Below are 8,763 nucleotides of genomic sequence, written 5' to 3' on the forward strand. Positions count from 1 at the left end.
GAGTGATGCTAAAAGTCATAAACTTAGCACAAAAATTCCAAACAGGAACTGAGGATGGAGCCATGAGTAAACAAAAGGAGACACCAAACACTATGAAAAATATGATGAGTCAAGAGACTTCCAAGGGATCCAAAAGAAGACAAAAAAATATAACTACAAGCAGAACCTCAGAATTGAAAACTGGCTTGGTCGCTAGAATCAAAGAATATTCTGGGGGGGGGATGAAATAAGAAAAAATGTAACTGAAAATGAAATATAAACTTAGGAAGAAAGAAAAGAATTTAAAGAAAAATAAATAGCTTAAACCAAAAGATGAAAGACTTTTCACCAGTAATGGATTCTATGAAAATTAAAATGTAGCAAGTGTGAGAAGGGAATTTGTATTTTTATTTGATCAGAGATTTAGACTTCCCTTCCATTTGTTTTTAATTTGGGTCAATCAGCACCCAGGGAATTGATCCCACAGGCACTACCACCCTGGGTGGCACTAGGCTAATTGAGGAATTGTGATTGGTTCCTGGGGAGTGATATAAGAGAGCTAGTGGGTATAGTGAGGCCATATAAGATGAGACCCAGCAGGAAGCAGGGAAGGAGAGGATGTTTTCTGAGGCTGAGATTCAGAGCTAGACACTGAATTGTTGGGATCTGGATTATTGGGCCAGGAAATTCTTCACCCACTTTCTATATTTCTCTCTTATTTTCTTTTTCTTATTAATAAATCTAGCTATTAATAGTCTTGTGATTTAAAGGTTAATTACAATTTTTGATGACCACCCATTCTAACCATTACACGAGCAGAATTCAATGATTATGTGAGACATCATGAAATATTAGCTAAAGACTCAACAGCAAGAGTTAGAAAGAGAAATTGCATTTAAATCACCCCAGACAATATAAGATATTTAGGAATCTATTTGCCAAGACAAACACAGGAATTATATGAACACAACTACAAAATACTTTCCACACAATTAAAACTAGATCTAAATAACTGGAAAAACATTAATTACTCATGGGCAGGATGAGCTAATGTAATAAAAATGGCAATCCTACCCAAATTAATCTACTTATTCGGTGCTATACCTATCAAACTAGCTTTAGAAAATTTTTTATAGAATTAGAAAAAATTATAACGAAGTTTATTTGGAAGAACAAAAGATCAAGAATATCAAGGGAACTAATGAAAAAAATGTTAAGGATGGAGGGCTAGCAGTACCAGATCTTAAAGCGTACTATAAAGTGGTCATCAAAATAATATGGTACTGGCTAAGAGACAGAAGGATGGACTAGATGGACTAGACATGAAGTAAATGACCTCAGCAAGATAGTGTCTGATGAACCCAAAGAGCTCAACTTTTGGGATAAGAACCCACTCTTTGACAAAAACTGCTGGAAAATTAGAAAACAGTATGGGAGAGATTAGGTTTAGATCAACACCCCACACCCTGAACCAAGATAAATTCAGAATGGGTAAATGACTTAAAGAGAGAAGTTATAAGCAAATTAGGTGAACATAGAATAGTATACTTGTCACATCTATGGGAAAGGAAAGAATTTAAGATCAAGCAAGAGATAGAGAATATTAAAAAATATAAAATGAATAATTTTGACTACATTAAATTAAAAGGGTTTTGTTCAAAGAAAACCAATGAAACCAAAATTAGAAGAGAAGCAACAAATTGGGAAAAATCTTTATAATAAAAACCTCTAATGAAGGTTTAATTTGTCAGATTTATAAGGAGCTATCAATTGTACAAAAAAAAATCAAGTCATTCCCCAATCAATAAATGGGCAAGGGACATAAATAGGCAATTTTCAGATGAAGAAATCAAAACTATCAATAAACATATGAAAAAGTGTTCTAAATCCCTCCTAATCAGAGAAATGCAAATCAAAACAACTCTGAGGTACCCCCTCATACCCAGCAGACTAACCAATATAGCAGCAAAGGAAAGTAATAAATGTTGGAGGGGATGTGGCAAAATTGGGACATTAATGCATTGCTGGTGGAGTTGTGAATTGATCCAACCATTCTGGAGGACAATTTGGAACTATGTCGAAAGGGCTTTAAAATATTGCCTGTCCTTTAATGCTGCAATACCACTGCTGGGTTTGTACCCCAAATAGATAATAAGGAAAAAGACGTACAAAAATAAATTCATATCCCAGCTATGTGACCCTGGGCAAGTCACTTGACCCCCATTGCCTACCCTTACCACTCTTTTGCCTTGGAGCCAATACACAGTATTGACTCCAAGATGGAAGGTAAGGGTTTAGAAAATAAAAAATAAAAAAAAAATAAATTCATAGCTGTGCTCTTTGAGGTGGCAAAAAAATGGAGAATGAGGGGCTATTTATGGATTGGGGAATGGCTGAATAAATTGTGGTATCTGGTGGGGATAAAATACTATTGTGCTGAAAGGAATGATGAACTGAGAGAACTTTATGTGAACTAGAAAGACCTCCAGGAATTGAGCAAAAGGAGCAGAACCAGGAGAATGTTGTACACAGAGACTGATATACTGTGGCACAGTCAAATGTAATGGACTTCTCTACTAGCAGCAATGCAATGATCCAGGACAATTCTGAGGGACTTATGAGAAAGAACGATTTCCGCATACAGAGAAAGAACTGTGGGAGTAAAAAAACAGAAGAAAAACATATGATTGATCACATGGTTCAATGGATATATGATTGAGATTTTGATTTTAAATGATTACCTGATATGATTGTTGAGGAACTCAGTAGATTTGATGTATTTGTTTGGAGAAGTAAAGCAAAAAGCCCCAGATGTTAGAGGAGCTTTAAGCCTTCCTTTAGTATCAACAGAAAGTCAGATGATATAACTAAACTTCCTTTGGAATCCCCTCAACCAATCACAGTATGGTTCCTCAGGAAGAGAAGACTAGCCTCCTGGTATAAATCAATGGTTAACTGATGATAACTAAATCAGTGTTATTAGAGGATTAATAATGGTCAATAATGCATCTGACTACTAAAATTGATAATGGTAATTAGTCACAGGTTCAGAGAGTAAAGCTGGATCCCACTCTGTCCCTTCAAATCCCCTTAAAACTCCTTTGAGGGTGTCTTGTTGCCAGGCCAACCAACAAAAGGTAAGTAGATAGTCTGAGTTTTATAACAAAGATTTCACTTGATGTAATCAAATAACAAGGTGTAAGGGGTAAAAAGGGGTTTTGATTGTCTGCCCATCTTTAGATTTAATCTAATTATCACAAAGGGAAACTGAGGGAAGGGAAGAGGGTTTTAGGAATCCCTAAATGAAATCTAATCTTAGCTTCAGAATGTTGAAAGCTGAGCTGGGCCAGTCAGGCACACTGGCCTGCTTTGGTGGACACTGCCTGCCTATAAACGGATTATACTGCAGTTTGATTGAAGATATTTAGTTAGATGTATAAATCTTCTGTAGTAATTTGATGAATGCTGATAATTGACCCTAAAGTTCAGTAGTAATCCTGTAACTTTCAGGTATGCTGGTTGATTAATAAATCAAGGAGAGAAAGGTTTGTCCCAATCACCCTGAATCCCCTGGCTGCAAAATGAATCCGAGTTCAGTTTCTCTCTCCCTTATATAGGACACAGCCCAACTAACCATTGGTCTCATACTTTGGCATGGCATCAGGAATCTCCCAAGATTCCAAGTGTCCAAACTGGCAGCCCTGCCCCTACACATGGCTTCTTGCAAATCCTTGCAAAACTTAACTTACACACCATATTGTAAATATTAATAATATAGAAACAGGTTTTGAACAATGATACATTTATAACCCAGTGGAATTGCTTGTCAGCTCAGGGAGGGGGGAGTAACGAGGGGAGGGAAAGAACATAAGTCATGTAACCATAGAAAAATATTGTTAAGTAATTAATTAAACTTAAAAATAATAAAGTCAATAATCTGGAAAATATTAGCTAAAAAGGATTAAAATTATTGGAAAATAAATAATTTTATTCTAAAAAATTGGTGAGTTAAAAAGTCATAGAAACAACACATAATTCCATCAAAGAAAATTATAACAAAATAGCATACCAAAAATTTGTGTGATTCACTCAAAGCAGGCATTAGGGACCTTTCATATCTCTGAACATTTTCATTAACAAAATGTAGAAAGAACAGATGAATAAATTGAGTATAGACCTAAAAAGAAAAGTAGAAAACCAATACATTTTAAAGCTTTAATTAAACATTGAAATAGAAAAGTCAAAGAAGAGATTTTTAAATGCTTACATCTTAACAAATTAATAAATAAAACTAGAAACTCTGAGAAGGTCTGTATTTAGACCAATGTGCTTTGGTGCTGACATCATTATAGCACTGAGCTGGACCAAGCACTTTCGGTTCTATGATTATCCCAAACACTTTGGGAAATTAAATAGATCAACCACTAGCTAATGTAATTTTCAAAAGAAAGAGGAATACCAAATTACCAGTATCAAAAATGAAAAGGAAGAATTCACGACAAATAAAGAGGAAATTATAATAAAACTTTTTGTGCAATTAGGAGCAGCTCGATGGCACAATGGATAGCATCAGGAAGACTCATCTTGAGTCCAAATCTGGCCTCAGACATTTACTAGGTGTAAGAGCCTGGGCAAGTCACTTAATCCTGTTTGCCTCCTTTTCCTCATCTATAAAATGAATTAGAAAAGGAAATGACAAACCACTGCAATGTCTTTGCCAAGAAAATCCCAAATGGGGTCATGAAGAGTCAGTCACAACTGAAAAATGACTGAACAACAATGCCAACAAAATTGATATCTTAAATGAAATAGATGGACATTTATAAAAATATAAAGTGCTTATATTAACAAAACAAGAAAAAATCAATTAAGACCCAATTTCAGGGGGAAAAAATAAACAAGTCATTAATGAGTTCCCAAAGACAGAAACCCTAGGGTTAGAGGAGTTTACAAGCAAATTTTATCAAATCTTCAACAACGATTAATTCCAAAATTACATAAACTGCTAAAATGGTAAAATAAGAAGACATCCTTCCAAATTCCTTCTGTAATATAAACATGCCATTGTTACTTAAATAAAAAAAGAAAACTATCAACCAATATTTTTAATTAATGTTGACATAAAAATGTAAATAAAATTTTAGTAAAGAAGCTATAGCAATATATTAAAAAGCCTCTAACTACTGCCATATTAAATATATACTAAGCCTACAGGGTTGCTTTAATATTAGGAAAACTATAAATATAAGAGATTATATTGATAACAAAAATTAACACCTGATTATATTTTCCCCTTCCCTCCCCTTTCCCCCAAAAAAGCTTTAAACAAAACATAGCATCCATTTATTTTTTTTTTAAACCCTTGTACTTCGGTGTATTTTCTCATAGGTGGAAGAGTGGTAAGGGTGGGCAATGGGGGTCAAGTGACTTGCCCAGGGTCACACAGCTGGAAGTGGCTAAGGCCGGGTTTGAACCTAGGACTTCCTGTCTCTAGGCCTGACTCTCACTCCACTGAGCTACCCAGCTGCCCCCTCCATTTATTTTTTAATGGTTTTTTTTAAATAGAACTAAAAGTACTTTGCCTTAATATGGTAAATAATGTCTTTCTAAAATGATGAGTCAGGCATGTACCACTTTTGGAATTGATCTGTAGTGGCTGCTTGAAGTTTAACAGTGACTTAGTGGCAACTTTCTCCCACTCTACTTTGGGGTCAATGATCTCTAGCAACATCCTTCCTTGCTTTTCTCCCAGAATTGAACACAACCAAGACTCACCAATGAAAATGCTAATTATCTAGCTGCCTGGTTTAGTTGGTTGAAAAACAAAGAGAAAGACAACATAGAAATGAGGGGTCAACATGTTGAAGTGAATGTAGAACTGAGGAAAGCTAAGAAAGATGACAAGATGCTGAAAAGAAGAAATATCAGAATGTTTCCTGATGACACTTCTGCAATAAACAAATAAATATATAAATGAGTGAATGAATGAATGAATGAATGAATGAACAAACAAACAAATAAACCAGGGTTCTGCTCTTCGGTCTGTTGAAGAAACTGTCAAAGGCATAACTAGTAATAATCTAGAGGTTCAACTTCAGTCTATCCGAGCTGCTAGAAAATTCCTTCCTAGGGAAAAAACCCTCCATCAGGGTCCCCATAGACTTCTACCAAAGGTCTTTCTTCTCCATAGACATCCACCTTCCCCTAGACCAGATAACTGAGGCTGGTAAGATTCTAAATCTTATAGGCTTCTTGGGCAGTACAGACTATAATTTTATTCAGTTTGAATCTGCTTGGCACTTACCAACAAACATTGCTTCTGGGACATCAGACAAAAGCAAGGCTATGGAAGATGTGCAGGGACTAAATCTGCATTCATTGACCAGTTTGGCTCCTTCCCAGGTTCATATCAGTGAAGAGACAGTGTGGGCTCTGGGAAATATTGCAAATGATAGTTCAACCTACAGAGATTTGGCAATCAAGATTGATGCAATAGACCCTATTTTAGCTGTGCTTGTAGGTCCTGATATGTCATTACTAACACATGATGTCTTAAGAAATCTTACCTGGACATTTTCAAATCTTTATCATAACAAGAATTGTGCTCCTCCAAAAAAGAAAATTCTTCCCATCTTAGTTTACCTTTTACATCATGATGATGATCCAAAAGTTCTGATAGATACCAGTTAGGTTCACAGATGGTGCAAATGGCAGTATTGAAGTGGTTGTGAAAACTGGAAAGGTCCCACAGCTAGTGAAACTTCTAGGATCTGGTGAATTACCATGAGTGACTCCTTCCTTGCAGTCTACAGGAAGCATTGTCAAGGGGGAAAGATGAATAAGCTTTGCTTGTCAGACTCAGGAACATTTGCTATCTTTCCTAGTCTGCTTACTCACCCCAAAACCAATTTCCAGAAGGAGATGGGCTATCAGGACCAAAAACAGAAAGTTATAAATCATGGACTAGTTCCATACTTGGTTTGAATTCTGTCCAAAGGAGACTTTGAGTCACAGAAAGATGTTATATGGGCTGCCACACACTACACAAGTGGTGGAACAATTGAACAGATTGTATAACTTGTTCTAAATGGAATTCTGGAACCCTTAGTCAACCTCTTGTCTACAAAAGACAGCAAAATTGTTCCAGTTATTTCAGATGCAATTTCAAATATTTTCTGGCTGCTGAAAAACTAAATCAAACTGAAAAAATTGTTTCCTAATTGAAGAATGTAGAGGACTAGACAGAATTGAAGCTCTCTAGTCCCAAGAAAATGAAATAGTATATAAGGTTTCCTCAAGCTTAATTGAAAAGTATTTCTCCACAGATCAACATGTTATACCTGAATCTATCTCCAATGGCTATATCTACCACATTTGAGATAACATTCTTAGGATCTTTAACTTTAGATTTTACAATCAAACCATCAAGCCTTATATGTCTTATTCTTGGTATATTTTTGTCTTACTCTTTCTTCACTAAGATCTTTCTTTTTTTAATGTGACTTTTTAATGTAGCACTAAAGCATTATTGAGTGGTTGGAACTGCACATAGTGTATGAAGCGTCTATCCTGAATAGCATTCTTATTTTATGTGGAATATCCTGCCTTTCAGTACCTCATAAATAAAAACTTAATTTCCTGTCCCCCCAAAAATGAAGAGTCAGCATAAATTGGAGGCCTTTCCAATAAGACCAAGAATAAAACAAGTATATCCATCAATATCGCCTTACTTGATATTTTTCTAGAAATGCTAACTATAGCAAAAACAAGAAAGGGAAATATAGGGAATAAGATGTAATGGGTAATTAACTATAGCTGATAAAGGATTATATAGTAGTTAAGGAGAAAAAAACTATCAATTTAGATGATATGATGGTATAACTAAAGAACCCTAAATATTAAGCAGCTAAAACAATAAGTTCAGCAAATAAGATTTTTTAAACATATATTGTTAGCCTTTTTCTCTATACTACCAAAAATAACCCAGAAAAAATAAGTAGAGAGATTTCATTCAAGATAACTGTAGAATATATAAAAATATTTGAGAGTCCATCTACAAAAACACATACAGAAACCATATGAAAAAAGCTATAAAATAATGTTTACAGAAACAAAGACATAGAGAGAGACACATACATTGCTCATGATTGGGCTGCTCCAACATAATAAAATTAGTATTTATGTCAATTAATTCTTTGTATTCATTGTCATACCAATCAAACTGCAAAGAAGTTTATTTAAAGAAATAATAATAATTAATATAATATACAATAATGTAAATAATATAATATAATATAATTAATATATAATAAAATAGAAAAAACAAATTCATCTGGAAGGACAAGAGGTCAAAATTTTTAGGGGAGCCATGAATATAACCAGAAAAGAAGAGGGTCTAGAACTACCATTTAGAAACTGGCTAAAAATAGAAAAGTTGATCAGTGTAATATATTAGAAATCTAAGATCCCAAAAAGAAATTAACATGGTAGCTTAGTGTTTGATAAACATAAGCAGTCAAGTAACTAGGAAAAGAACTTTCTATCCAACAAAAATTGTTAAGAAAAGTAGACATCAGTGTATCAAAAAATTAGATTCAGACTAATATCTTATACCACCTACTAAAATAATCTGGAAATAGAAAAAAGATCCAGATATGAAATGTCACATTATAATTAGTGAAGGAGATGGCTTTTCTAACTATGGATAGGGTAGAGTTTCCAATCAAGCAAAGGCTAGAAAAAATCATAAGAGATAAATTGTCCATTTTAACTATACTAAATTGA

At 34.4% G+C, this 8,763-nt stretch overlaps 1 pseudogene; it reads left to right on the top strand.

Moving 5' to 3' along the window:
* Positions 1 to 7,357, top strand: part of LOC123233811 — a 28,315-nt pseudogene extending 20,958 nt beyond the window's left edge.
* Positions 7,358 to 8,763: the final 1,406 nt, after the last annotated feature.

Source organism: Gracilinanus agilis, chromosome 2, assembly GCF_016433145.1.
Source record: "Gracilinanus agilis isolate LMUSP501 chromosome 2, AgileGrace, whole genome shotgun sequence".
Lineage (NCBI taxonomy): Eukaryota > Metazoa > Chordata > Mammalia > Didelphimorphia > Didelphidae > Gracilinanus > Gracilinanus agilis.